We start from the raw sequence: 15,566 nt of genomic DNA, 5'->3' as shown, positions 1-15,566 counted from the left end.
CGCAAAAGATGCAATTCACTGTGTATTTCAATGTACATGTGACTAATAAAAATATCTTAAACTAAAACTAAATTTGTAAATGTTTATTCTTCTAAAGTAGTTATTGATATCATTAATTAACAGCAGAGTACCACAAATGCTCAGAATATTCAACTAACAAATACAAATTAAGATAAGTTGCAACAAACTTCTTGTCAACACCTTTAAACATATGGTGCAATATGTTATTGCCTTGTGTATACGATATGTATATGCAATATGCAATATCATCACCAGCTTAATGGGATCCAATCTAAGGTGGCCACAGCATCCTATTTAGTAAATATAGATATTACATTTAATGTGCTAACTCAACATAAAGACAAGGGGGTTGAATACAGAGCTAATGATGGTACAAGATGGATGATAATGAAAATGCTTATATTCTTCAGTAAAATAAATAGTTTCACCCACTATTGCCAATGGTGTGGGCATAAGAGTAAAGAATACTAATAGAGGAGAAACCTCACTATTTCTGTTGAAGTTCCAAACCAATCCTAGTCAAGGTCCACAATGAGAAATTGATCATAATGATACATAATGAGAAATTTCAAGTTGAGTTTCACTCAGCAAGGGATTCTGAATTCAAAGCTCTGAATTCTTGTCAGTAATTTTCTTTGTGCCCTTCAAGGACCCTTGCAATAATGGGCTGGTTTTGTCCTGATATTTTGACTGGTTATTTATAGATAGGGAGAGATTGAAAGCCTTACCCTACCATCAATCCTGAATAATTTTTTTGTTGTCACTGAGAATGAGTGACTTTCTTGGACAGTTTATTTTTAAAATGATGTTGTAAAACACTTTACCTGGTATGATTAATGAAAAGAAGGTGCCTTCTTTCTGGAACATTACCTTTTTCCCCTTAGCAAAGCCTGGACACCAGGATCACAATTCTATATGCAAAGTGTTGATTATTAAGATGGGAGGTTGATGCACAGGAGGGTTTGAATAAATTGGACATACAGTATGTTCTCTGGAGTTTAGAAGAATGAGGTGACTTCATTGAAATGTACCCTGCTGTTGCAGGCATTGACTGGATGGATGCTAAGAAGCCATTTCCCCTGTCTGAAGCTCTGAGGCTAGGGGTCAGAGACTTGGTGAAAGAGGACAACCATATGGAGGAAAGATTTCTTCAGATGATTTTGAATCTCTTCTCTTGCTCAGGGAATGATTGTTTTTTGTATATTTAAGGAATCAATGGATAGGAAGGTAAGGGAGGAAAATAGCGTTGAGATAAATGATCAAGCATGATTAATTGAATGGTTGAACAAACTAGTGGAGTATTGTGGTCCATTCCTTCCCCTGTTGTTTATGCTCTTTATATACTTTTGCTATGGTATGAATCATGAAAGTTGGTCAAAATGATTTTCCCATTATTACCTCATTACTTTCATATATCTATTGTTGTCATAATGTGGATGGGAATATGTAATGTTCCATTCAGTTAAAAAAGTCTTGATTTTCCTCTCAAAAACCTTTCCCTATCATTCTTCCAACACAATCCATTCTCAAGCTACTCAAGGAAAGAAAGCAGACAATTTATTTGCAATCAAAATTGCAGAGAAGCAGGTAGCTATTTTAGTGAAGTCCAATGAAATTGACCACTCCATCAAAATACATGGTCAGGGTGGATGGTACATGCTGGTAAATGTCTAATCAATGTAAGGAGAGTCTCAAATGGACCAGCTCCTCTGAAGCAACAAGAAGTACCTTGGAACCTGTCATCAATTCTTCAGGGAATCATCTTCCACAGTCCAAAAAAAAATCAATTCCCAACACAATTTACAGATCATAAAGAATATGAAACACTGGACAGATTGGAAACCTGAACTAAAAGCAGAAATATTCCGCAGATCAAGAAGCATATGTGGGGGGTGAAACAGTGTGAACAGGTGACATTTCACTGAGCTAAAATGTTAATTCTTTTTTCAGATGCTGCCTGACTGTTAGATTATTGATGCTCATTCTTTCTAAAAAAACAGATTTCTATGAATACTTCTTTCAAAAAATGCTGCAATGTTTTATGCCTTTAACAATAACACAAAATGACACTCCTTTACTTGGTCTTTTTCCACTCAGTGAAAATGCAATATAACCTTTCTCCATTCTAGTCATTCTGCTTCGTTCCTTCCATGTTTGAAGTGCCACTCAGTAGTTGATAACCTATTTTTAAAAAATCATGCAGTTCCCAGAAAGTCTACCTAATTGAAAAATAAGTTAAGATCAGGAGGAGCAAACCCCATGATGTCCCTTTAACAAGCTCTGTATTTGTAGAATCCAAAAGGAAAGTAAGTTAATGCTCCTTGCAGGTAAGTGGCCATCTTCGTTCATCTTCACTGGTCTTCAGATGTTCTTACGAAGGTTACATTGAATCCTATTGCCAGATGTTGTGAGCAAAATCTTTTGATCAGATTGTAAAGGAAAGCTTCATCAGATTGCCAACCCATCCAATTTACGTCTGTGCTAAAGGTGAAAAAGAAGTTTGACTTCAATGAAAGCTTTCTAGTTTGTCAGAAAGGAACTGACTGCAACACTGAAGAAGAGAAGCACAGGCATATAGTTCGAGGAGTGGGAGGGAGAGAATCAGATTCAAAGATACAAGGCCAGCAAGTGGGTGGATGAGCATGGTACGATAATCAGAGGCTTACTGACATATGAATTAATGAACCAAACCCATTCAACCATGGAAGACTGAAAATCAGGGTATGCAATGATTCTGGTCAAAACAGGAATCCTAAAGCAATAGGAATTTAGTAATCTGTTTTATAATTGCTTGCAGAGCATACTCCTTAAATGATAGAATGAATGATGTGTTGCCAATGTGCATACAATCTTAAAAAATGCAATGGTACCTATACATCCATCCAAAAATCCATTTGAACCTTAGCATTTAAAGACAGATATTAACTCTATAGCATCCCCAGACCCCAGTCCTATTACACAGTACAGAAGTATATTTTTAGCTGTGACTATGAATACAGCTTTCGTTTTTTATGCTCCACACTGCTGCCATCTCCAGGACCAATTCATGTCAGCACTCACACTCATTTCTCTTTCTTCACTGCTACAGACATATTCAATTACAAGCTTTATTTAAAATGACATTCAAGTTTTTTTTAATAAGGGGTCTGTTACCCATTTAATATTTGAAGGACCACTTCTAGTCTGGGTAAGATTATTCTTGAGACCTGGAACCTGATAATTCTGGTCTGCACTGGATAGAGTTATGCTATTTTTCTGTGGGGTGAAGGTGAGGTTATTTGACTTGTATATGGTATAAGTGCTTGTATATGGTATAAGTGCTTGTATATGGTATAAGTGGTGCCCTTTATGTTGAAAGTTGGCCACATTGACAAATGAATAATTCCTGTATGTTTCACATCTGAATTAAATGCTTCTCAGCTAGATTCCTCAGTGAGGGACAGAAGATTGTTCTAAATGCATTGTCCCAGTAACTACAAAGTCGGTTAACACACGTATATCACCAATATGTCAATTTCATTTCTCACACCAGATATCTGTGTGAATTGTCTAAATGGCACCATCAATTAACATCAACTAGTAGTGATGAATGCAATGATTTTCAGTGTAGTTTTATGCAATATTGAACTACCTAAACTTGCTTCACAAAGAATTCTTTTAGCCATCAGGAAAAGGTTAGACTTCAAACTGTTGATTGTGTACTGGCAGCACCTTTTATAAATAATAGCTTGAGGTTTTGTGACCATTTAATTATTACATATAAATCACATGTACAGAATCAATTTCCGTCGTTTTGAGCAGTGTGGTCACCAAGCTTGATTAAGAGAGAAATTACCGAAGGAAGAGTACAATACTGGTATAGAAGTATACCGTCCTAATGCAGGCAAATGGGATTATATAGATGGGCAAAAAGGTTGGCATGGACATGATGGGCCAAAGAGCCCATTTCTGTGCTGTACGACTATGTGACTTGATGATGACTCTGTGACCAAATCATCTCAAGTCAAACTGGCTATGGCATTGTCCATATGGGCTATCTCACTGAAGAGATTATTGGATACAAATTGTGCTTTGGGCAAATTCATGAGGCAGGAACTGCATGCTTAAAATGAAACATTCACTCAAAATGATGGTGTATTGACATTAATATTGGTGTTTTATGTTAATTAACAATTTCATGGTATGTACTTTCCCACACAACAGATGACTGTAAAATTGTAGAAAATTGAGAAGGAAATTATTTGAATGTTGGTGCTATCTAAAAATTCCTGTGCAGCCTGCGAAAGGATAAATTCTGACTGAAGCTTTACAAGCTGAGAAGAAATAGAAGTAGAAACAGAGAGGGAGAAATTAACACAAGATAGTAAAAGAGAAAAGGTGAACAAAGAAAGGCTAAAGGAGAAAGTTGGCGAAGGACATAGAGAAAATGAAAGAGAAGGAGAAAAATAGAGAAATAAAATTAGAAAGAGGCAGAGACAAAGAAAGAGGGAGATAGAAATGGAGAGAAAATGAGAGAAGGAAGGAAGGCAGACAACATCCCTTTCATAGTTTTCAGGCCGGTCCAGAGTGCAAAACAGTCAATGAAGCCATTATTGTTTGATGGTAGCCAATTGCACAGAGCAAGAGATAAGTGATCAGTCAAGCTAATGATCTTCTTTGAGAAATGTACTTTGCCAAGGATTTGAGACAAATACCCCTGCTCTTCTTCAAATAGTGTTATGGGATATTTTATAATTACGTGAATCTAAATAGCGACATAGATTAACATTGAATCTAAAATGTGGGAGCTCTGACAAGACAGTTGTTGACATTGCACTCAAAAATTCACTCCTACATGGCATTGGTAGAAGAGGCAATGCCTTGCTGGGACACTGTCCTAGGAAATAGCAGTTTGGGACATTGTAACTGAATCCTAAAATGCAGAGTAGTGTGGCAGACTGGAAGAACCAGATCAAATCTTGCTGCATGAGATGTGCCAGGTTGCTCACACTGATGTTGAAATGGCACCTCGGGATTTACAATCTGTGCTTCATTTAAAAATAAAACATGCCATTCCTTAAACGTGGGCAGAGCTGGCAAGACCAAAGTCTAATGTGTAAATGGTGATGGGCAGCATGTTTGAACCACAGTTCCTCATAATTTGAAGGTACTTGCACAGTGCTGTGAGGTAAGATTTTCCAGAATTTTGACCCAAGGACAATGAAGAAAATCACAGTTCATCAATAATTAAAACTAACAAGGAGATAGAAGGTGTAGCCAAGACAAACAAAATATGTATCTTTGTATGTGTCAGCTGTGACTCAGTTGATAGTATCTATTTCCAAATCCAGGGGTTATCAGTTCCAGTCTCACTCCAGAGCCTTGAATATTTGTACTACCACTGGAGAAGCAGTCAATCAGAAGAAATGGTGAAATTATCAGGTGGATGTAAAAGATCCTACTGGAGTCTTTGGTGTAGGTTCAGGGAAATTATTCCCAGGGGTCCTGGCCAATGGTTGTTTCACAAACAATAAGACTAAAACAAATTATCTGGTCATCATCCCTTGCTATTTTTGGAAACTTGCTGCATACAAATTGACTGCAAAGTTTCCTACCTTAAAACAATGATCACCATAATCAGATGCCTATATAACTCATGGTGAACCAAAAAGTTGACTCAAATTCTTGTCCCAAGGTGCCGTGGACCCAATGTCAGAGCTGAACATTTCAAACTGAAGAGGAAATCCTTTAGTATGTGTTTACTTAAAGGACAAGCTTTTCATTTGGATTTATGCTATGTGACAATGTCATCAAAGTAATAAGCCATTGCAGAAATAAAAAGGTAACCATGGTATGTCTAGCTCAGTCCTCAATGGGTGTTTGAAGTGTGAATATTAAAGTGAAAGTCAAGTTTGTCGTCATATGCACAAGTACATGTGTGCACAGGTGCAATGAAAAACTTACTTGCAACAGCATCACAGGCGCATTGCATTATATAAGCAGCATTCACAAGAAAAACATAAATTAAACATAAATTATACACAATTTTTACAAGAAAGAACACAATTAGAACAAAAAAACACCAGGTCCATTTTAGTGCAAAGTGATTAAAGTGGGCATAGTGTTGTTAAACTGTAGTGATTAGGGTTTTGCCAGTTGGTTCAAGAACTGAATGGTTGAAGGGAAGTAACTGTTCTTGAGCCTGGTGGTGTGGGACTTCAGGCTTCTGTACATCCTGCCTGAAAGTAGCTGCAAAAAGATGACATGGACTTAATGCTGGGGATCTTTGATGATAGATGTTGCCTTCTTGAGGCACTGTCTTCTGTAGATACTACCAATGGTGAGGAGGGATGTGCCTGTGATGTAATGGGCAGAGTCCACTACTCTCTGCAGCTTCTTACATTCCTGCGCATTCGAGTTGCCATACCAGATGATGATGCAACCACTCAGGATACTTTCAACAGTACGTCTGTAGAAGTTTGTTAGAGTGTAGTGTTAGAATGTAGTAGAAACATTTGTTAGCAAATTTAAGACTGTTGATAAACTTAAAAAAAACTTTTCTCCATCAAAGCATCTTTGCTGTGCTGAATGATTGGGTATCAAAGATTCCTATGTCAGACAAATAAGATGCAAGGGTGGTACAATCAAAAGGAAGATTGTGTTAATCAAAATAATCTTGGGTGCGATTTTTGTATTCCAAGTAAGGAATGATCGGAGAGAGAGAAGCAGCTGTAGTTAAGGGTAAGAACACGTAAGGTACTCACACAATGCGAGGAGTCAGAAGCAGAATAACCTGACTGTTGGGCATGGTGAGTTATGTTTGAAGGCATCTAGAGTTAGAAAATCAAGAATATTTAGAATTAAAGGGATAGCTTGCAACTGCAAACAAGATTGACTACCTGCAGGGGGAGAGAGGCCAGCATTTACATTTAAGGGTCAAAGCATATAAGCTACATCATACAGAGGTCCTGTTAGAGTGCAATAGTTTGCAACATTTAATATTATACCTTTGATAATTTCATATAACAATGCATGTTTTATCATTAATAGTGCTTGCATTTATATTATCTTATTTGTGAGGCATTTGTGCATTTATTTTTTCCCTGTCTGGATGTATTCAGATTGAATTTCAGAACTAAAATCAGAGTAGGAGAAATTGCCTACACTCTACTTCAAAAATACTTTCCCATAAAGCATTTTGAGCTGATGTGAAAGGTATTTAATGTAGGTCTTTCCTAACATTTCCTTGTGAATATGTACTAGTGGAATTACAAACTGTTGCAATTGCAGTAAACTGGAAATTCTCTACTGTTGTCTTTCAGAACAAATAATTACTGTCACCTCAATAAATCCTGTAAGTGAACCACACAATCTGGTGATCCATGAACTGTGGAAGTTAAGAGTTAATTCTTCACTGAGGAATCGCAGGAAGTCCATTCTCAGGAGACATAGGGACCAGAAAATAGTTTGAGCTTAGTGGATATGCAAAGGTAACCAAAGTGGCTTAGTGGCTACCAAAGGTAACTATTAAGAGTGCATTAAGTCCTGTCCAATATTGGATAAAACAGCTTCTGAGATTGTGCAGGAAGTTCAGGTCCAAAATAGCTTCCTAGATTTATAATGCATTATTCAGCCTTTAAAGACAGCTCTTAGTTATTTTTTGCTGCAAGAAAGGATATTTTGCTAACTTTGAAGCAAATTGAAACTGACAGTTATTCTTGGGATACAAACACTTCCCACTTATCTTGACCCAAATGTCCTATTTTGTTCAGTTACTTAACATTCTGATCCAAATAATAAAGGTCCTGATAATAACGACAAACAGAATCACTAATGATTTAAGTCCTGCCATTTTAGCTACCTGATTTTTTTTAACAGATATAACTAACCACCAATCTGTGGCCATGGTGTACTGCAGGGATTTGTGTTGGGACCCTTATTGTTTTGTGATTGTACATTAACAACTTGGATATGAATGCAGGAGGTAGGATTAGTTAGTTTTCAGATGACACGAAAGTTGATGATAGGGAAGAATGTTGTCTAAGTGTACAGCAGGATGTAGTTCGGATGGAAAGTTTGGTGAAGTGTTGGCAAATGGAATTTAATCCCAACATCCAAGGTGATGTACTTTGGGAAGTCAAATAGGATAGGACATATCCAGTTATAGGGCATATACCCTGTGGTAGGGCACTAAGGAATGTTGATGAGGGACCTTGGGGTTCAAGTTCATAGTTCTCTGAAAGTAGCAACACAGGTAGGTAGGGTGGTGAAGAAGGCATATGGCATGCTTGCCTTCATAAGTCAGGGCATATTTTGTTGAAACAAATGTTGGAACTATACAAAACACTTGAAGTGTGTGTGCCATTCTAGTCGCCACACTATGGGAAGGAGGTTGTTGCACTGGAGAGTGTGCAACGGAGATTCACCAGGATGTTACTTGGATTGGAGGGCTTTGGTTATGGCAAGAGATTGGATAGTTTTCCCTGGAGCGAAGGAGGCTGAGAAGTGACCTGATAGAGGTATAAAAAATTATAAGAGGCATAGATAACTTAGATAGTCAGAATCTTTTCCCCATGGTAGGGTTATTAAAAACAAGAAGGCACGGGTTTAAAGTGAGGGGAATGAGTTTTTAAGAGGACTTGAGGAGGAAGTTTTATTTTTACACAGAGAATGGTTGATATCTGGAACTCGCTGCCAGAGGAGGTGGTGGAGTCAGATGTAGTCATACTGTTTAAGAGGTATTTAGACAGGCAAAGTACAGAAGAATATAGACCAAGTGGGAACAAATGGGATTAGTGTGGATGGGCAAAAAGTTTGGTATGATCCTGATGGGCCAAATGATCTGTTTCTATGCTGTACAACTCTATGACTATGATAACTAATATTTTAAGATATTTCTCTTGGTCAATCAGGAAGTATTTAACTTATTGGCCTTATATATTTTATAATTGTCCTAAATTTTTATTAACATGTCTTATCCATTATTTTGGATGAGCTTTAGTGTTTTCCTTTCTTCTAGGGGAACTGCACAAGTCAGTTAGTTAGCCAGTGTAGTTATCTCCAAAATGTTAAGGTAACGCTGGCTTTCATATTTAGAGGACTGAAATGCGAAAGGATAGAAACGCTGCTGCAGCTTTACAAACCCCTGGTTAGATTAAACCAGTAGTTCTGGACATTGTACCTTCAGATGACTAAATTAAAAAGGGCACTGAGGTTGCATTCTGTGGAATTAAAAATTGATTTGAATGACATTTTCAATATATTAATCAGAACTGAAATGTAAATGGAGAGCAACCAATTCGCCAAGCTGGAGAGTCCCAGACTTGGGGCCAGGCTTTTCACAAGTTAATGTTTTCGGTCCAAACCACTTCATTGGAATTTGATAAGTTCAGACTTCCCTCATTCTTAAATAGGGTCTTGGGCCTGTTTATCTTTCCATGGATGCTGCCTGACCAGCTGAGTGTTTGCAGCATTTTCAGTTTTCATTTCAGATTTCCAGTGTCTGCAGTTTTATTTGATTTTCATTTTCACAAGTGGAGTGAAGAAACACATATACACAGAGGGGGGTAATAGAAATTTGGAACTGTTTTCTGCAAACAACAGATGATAGTGAGTTAATTGTTAATTTTAACTGAGGACTTTCGATAACCCAAGGTATTAAAGGACATGGATATAGACAATGATATGAATGTAAGTCAAGATTAGCAATGGTGTACTAAAGGGTAGGGAAGGGCCAAATGGGCCTACTCCACTCCTGTACTCCTTTGTTCCTATTTCTTTCAGCTTTCCATGTTCACTGCAAGGATAGCAAACACACTCACACAATCTTACAGGAGGCCATTTAACCCCCATGTAGTGGTGCCACCTGCACTTAATTTGAAAATGTACAAAATTTGGTATGGTCTCAGAATTCTGCAAAGGCAAAGCAAAAATGGGATTGTCATCTTAAAAACAAACTTCTAATGGGTTTTGAGAAGTTCCAGACAAGTTGGACCAAAGGACACAGTTTGTCACAGATTCAATCCTCATCATGTTGTAATTTGCCCTGTGTGAGATTAAATCAATATTGTCTTTCAGCCTGTATCAATTTTAGGACTGAGAAACATGTTTTCCGATTAATTCTCCTGCAAATAGACTAGGATTTCTTTCAAAATAAAATCTCCAGTTGCTGGACTACGTTAACCCGATAGGTCTGAGAGCGTGCAACCAGGAAATAATGTAGGTACGGCAGAGAACTAATGCGTTTAAGGACAAAGGTAAGATTCTCTCCCTGTGTCGTGCCTGAATTTTTCCTCCAGTCAGCAACCTAGAAGCATGGATTAATGACTTAGAGATACGAATTCAAATCCCCCTTTGACAACTGGGGTAATTAACTGCTTCTAGTTAAATAATCTGGACTGAAAAGTTGTTATCACTCGTGGTGATCACAAAATTATCAAACTGTTCTTAAAACATATTGGGTTCGTAAATGTCTTTTTTTCAAAGGAAGTCTGACCTACTTCACTGGTTTGGTCTAAGTGCAGCTCCAGGTCTGGTGCAATGCCCTCTGAAATGGCCTAGAAAACCACTTCAAAGTTACTACGGATGAGCAATAAATGCTGCTGTTGCCAGTAAAGCCCAGGTAACACAAAGGAATAAAATGAAATTGAGAAAACTGATAATGTTTAAATAGAAGTTATGAGAAGTATTTTAACAGAGTAATCTGGAATCAGCAAAACAATCTGAAGTGGAATTATGCAAATGTAATCACTTCATGCCTCCTTCCAACAAGGTAGGAGGAAGAAACATGGTATTTTTCTCACTAATAAGGCAATGGGAAATATCGGCATTGAAATATCTCTGATGTAATTTAAATGATCAAAAAGGAGGTTAAGCTTAATATTTTCTTATCTCCAATGGGAGAGAAGAACAGAGTGAACACAGGGAGAGATCTCAAAAGAAAATTAACTATCTAGCCTAGGATATATAAAAGAGACTGACTGTCTTCAAAAGGAATCTGGACCAACTCCACTGGCAAACGGTGCTTACTTTTGACCTGGATGAAAAGTAAAAATATGCATGGGTGCATAAGAATTCCAAAAGATGCAACTCTGATGAAAGAGAAAAAGGGTTTAGCCAAGCATATTAATTATTCACTGAAGATATAACATAATTACAGATCTGCTATGATCACGACCAATTGTGCAATTGAATGTACTTATTGAATATTAGAATAAAAGTTGAAAAAAAGGTATAAATTTATAATGGATCACCATTACAAAATAATGATAAGGTTTGCTGTGTCCAGTAGAATGAAACTCTATCAAGCAGTACCATGAGCTTTAGGGCAGTTATGGTTTATTCCCCTGGATTAAGTTCCCTCTGGAACCTCCAGAAAAAGAGTGTATTTTAGTCCATACTTTGTAGTTGCAAAGATGTTCGAATGCTCCCATATGCAGAATTAAAAATAAATTCTTTGTTCTTATCCACCACTGGTAAGTGAATAGAAAATAAATGGATTAGGTTTTGGTAAAATCTGATTTTGTTATGCATTGGATTCATTTTGTTAAGTGAAGGGAGAACAACAGATATATATTGACTTCTATGTTTACATTGCTGCAGCTGGGTTCCTTTTCCTGTCAGCATTTCAGTGAGTGTACAATTTATTCTAATTAAGAGATATAGTCTAGATTATCAGGTATACCTTCACTTGGTGCCTTGAGTCAGTGGTTTACTATTACAGCTTGACTAAACTCCCACTGGGGGAATGCAAGCTACCAGTAGCATGTTAAATGAGTGCTACTGTTCGTAGCCTTAGCACTAAAAGTCACAATTGGTTGGTTCATGACACTTCAAATCTCCTTTTAATTGTTTGCTCAGGCTATAAAGCATTTGCTTAGTAAAGTTAAACCTAAAGAAAACACTTGGAGTCAGTCCAATCTATAAAACTAATCCTCTGTCTGTTTATCTCCTGAGATGATGCCCTTTGTTTATTCCCACAAAAAAAGAGCTTGTCATTTCATAAAATAAGTTGCATTAGGTTAAATTCTCTGGTCTAGGTATTGTTATTGTGAATCATTCCACTTTTCAAAGTAACTTCAGTGAGGGAAAGGAATATTAGCTGTTTGCTATTTCCTTGTAATTGGATAATTGTGACGCTTAATGTTCCATAGGGCCTCATTTTCATGTAAGCAGTTAACAATGGTGTGCCACAGTGCTAGATGTTACTGCTTTTATGTTAGAGAATATAAAAATTAATTGTACCCCCAAGAGTACTGATATACTGATAGTGTGAATGAAGGGTAATAAATGATAAGGTAGGCTGTACGATGACAGGAAACTGAGCAGAGCAGAAAAAGATAAATTCCATGCTAGTCCTCATTCACAGTCTATCAAACTGGCATAGCTGTAGGATTATTTGATAAAAGAGCCAAATTATCCATTAATTAATTATTCCAACATCACCCTCTGATTCTACTTTCTGAGTCAGTTTGTATTCAGGCAATTGGTATTTCTCCACCAGCCAAAGTTAAATTAATTCACCACATTGAAAGTGTGCGATGCCACGGTCAGAAAGACTAAAGCCACAATTTTAACCTGGGTGAATGAGAATAAAGTTAACCATGCATAAAAGTGGCCTGGGTATACATCAGGCACCTGACCTAAATAATTCATGGTCTGGATTGGTGCAGTAGGTAAAAAGTCTGACTTATAAAGGAAGAGCGTATGAAGCAATAATGAATAGTCTCGATAGGGGCATGGGGACTTCTGCAAATGTTATCGGTGGGGGGGGTAGTGATGGGAAAGGAAGCATGAAATATAGTGACTTTAACAAGATTGATTTGAACATTCAGTGAAGTTATAGCAAACAGCTCGAAACTTGGTCAGAGAAAAAGGTTCTAAGTCATGTCTCAAAAGAGGAATGAGATGTGGAAAACAAAAGAGATTTAGGAAGGATATCCCAGATATGTGAGCTCTGGCATGGTAAGTTAACTTAGGCAGAAAGGTGATTGAAGAACGTAGGGACTGATCTCCTTTTGCTTTCTGAAACCATTGATAATACCACACCTAATGTGGCAGAGGAGGAACATCCAGAGCAAACTACTCAGTCATGAAGAAGTTTTTAATCATCAGAGCTAACCATTCAGATGGGATAATTAAACTGAGGCCATGGGTGATCACTAAAGGATTTATGCTCTTATTTAGAAACATAGACACATCAAAAGTAGGAGCAGTAGAGGGCCATATGGCACTTTGAGTCTACTCCACCATTCTATGTGATCATGGCTGATCCCCTATCTCAATAGAAGAGAAAAGGGATTTGCTTTGGATTCCTTATCCCTGAACCAACATTTTTAAAATCTGACAGACTACTTGGTCATTATCTCATAGCATTTGTGGGATTTTGCTGCAAGTATGTTAACAACATGCATCTGCCATGCTAATTACATTACAACAATGCCAGTCCTCAAAAGTTCTTTATTTGATGTAAGTGAATTTTTGAAATCCTGAAGCCATAAATGTTATAGTATAGAAAATCTTTGGTGCCAGGAAAGGCTGCAGCCCTCATGTGCTGTAAAAGTGATCTTATGCTATCTTTGTGTTTTGCCCTAGAACAGTGCCAGATGAAAAAAGTGGCCATGAGTATCGTTCATAAAGAGGTCACAGGTAAGATCTCCAATGTTGGGGTATCAGTGGGGAAAATGGGACTTTGGGGTTTTGGTTAGGGCATCGGTGATTGGCTGCTGGGAGTTTGTGATCAGTTTAAGGAACAGGAAACAGTGTGGATTAATGTTGAGGGTAGTAGGTTGTGAGGAGTGGGAAGGGTGATCCAAGAGAAAATTGTCAGTGGTTAGATTAGAGATCTCCGAAGTGAGTTTCTTGTGCCATCGTCAATAATGTGGAACCTACTTGAAGAGGTACATTTAAGTTACAAAAAGATAAGCCTCACTTGTGCTTCTGTATAAATGACCTTTGCCATCTGTGAAGCATACACGTTGTAGACAACACTCAGGAAAGAAGCATCCATGGATGTGTAGCTGTCATTGGACATCACGGCGCAGATTGTGCATTGTGAGGTACTTTCTAATTAAATTACGTATATCAGGTAATGCACGTAGACATTAGACAATATAACTTCTTAGCCAAGCTCCCCCCTCTGTCTGTTATAAAAACATTTGGTCATGTCAAAGCAAACAATATTCATTTATATAACATATCATACTGAAAGTTAATGTTGCAAAATCTAAGCCTTATTGGGGTTTAAAACATTTGTTATTATAGTATGTTTGAGTTAAAAAATTGTGACCTTGAATTTCCCATCACTTAAGCAATTCTGCATTGAAAATTCTGAAGAGCTAAAATCAGATCAAGGAAACCTTTTCAATTTATTGCCAACTTTCACTAGACCTTCTGAATTCCATTAATTTGGAGGGAAAATATTGCTGCTGTTATCTGGAATGTGACCAATAGGATTAAGCATGCAGCAAGACTCAATCCAGCCAGAAATTGTATAGAGCAACACAAACACCACCAAAAGGTCATGTACCAAAATAACCTTGTGTTAGAAAATTGCAGTCTGCTATTGAGAATCCTTCAAAAATGAGAATCGTTTTTGCCTATCAGTGGTCAGCAGTTCTAACCCTTGAAAATTGATACCATTAACTGAAACCTGGTTACTTCAAATTAGATTGAATTTTGAGCTCTGTGAAAACATGAGCCCATGTAATTTACTTGCAGAACATGTGTGAGGCTATATTGGATAGTCCCCCAAAACAGGCAGGCTGATCACAATCTATAATTATCCAACACCCCTATGATATAAGGCACCTTCATTCCATCTGCTTATTAGCACGTGAGCACCCAGCAATAGGGATGCCATTGAATGACTACACACAACACAAGGGGTCCCAAAATGGGAAATTGCTAGCACTTTTTGAACCTAGCCTGTTCCTCTCAAATAATTTATTATTTGGTTTTAACTTTTTGCATGCAGATAGACAAGCATCCCACATGTTACTTCTGATTATTCTGAATACTATTTCAAACCTGACTGAACAGAACATTAAGTTTCTGAAGGAGTGTCTCATGGAGACATGACTTAGGACTTCTGCTTTAATGTTTGACGTTGTTGGCATATTTTCTTGTTCTGCTCCTTTGCTCTATAATGAGTAAACATCGTAAGGAGGAGGTGGATTGCTGCTGAAGCACCTGATGAGATTTGTCAGGGAATTCATGAACTGTGCACACACAAATATTTTTACATAGATAGTGTCGGGAGTGCTTTATTTCAGATGAATGGCATGTATCACAGAAGTAATTTTGGTTTCCTAAAGGGACCCAAGCATGGACACCATCAAGCCCAATTTCTGAATATTTTAATAATCCAGACAAAAGTATCTTTTGTTGAACAATATGGTGTGAATTACTATTAAGGTTACCATTTTTACTATCATTATTCATTCAAGGATAACTTCTTCCACCATTCCAGTTCCACTTAATATAATCCCAATATATTCAAAACTCAAACAATACCTTATTTTGACAGGCAAGTCTCACCTCTACTTGCTGTCATTGCTTACACAAAA

At 37.4% G+C, this 15,566-nt stretch overlaps 1 long non-coding RNA gene across 1 annotated transcript in view; it reads right to left on the bottom strand.

The window, feature by feature from the left end:
• Positions 1-6,290: 6,290 nt before the first annotated feature.
• LOC127570175 (uncharacterized) overlaps positions 6,291-15,566 on the bottom strand; it is a 30,700-nt gene continuing 21,424 nt past the window's right edge. The window contains exons 2-3 of the long non-coding RNA XR_007956314.1: positions 6,765-6,830; positions 6,291-6,469 (exon numbers count right to left, since the gene is read on the bottom strand). This is a non-coding gene — a long non-coding RNA (uncharacterized LOC127570175). The remainder of the gene's footprint in view (positions 6,470-6,764; positions 6,831-15,566) is intronic.

Source organism: Pristis pectinata, chromosome 5 (assembly GCF_009764475.1).
Source record: "Pristis pectinata isolate sPriPec2 chromosome 5, sPriPec2.1.pri, whole genome shotgun sequence".
Lineage (NCBI taxonomy): Eukaryota > Metazoa > Chordata > Chondrichthyes > Rhinopristiformes > Pristidae > Pristis > Pristis pectinata.
This window is presented reverse-complemented; position numbering and strand designations above follow the sequence as displayed.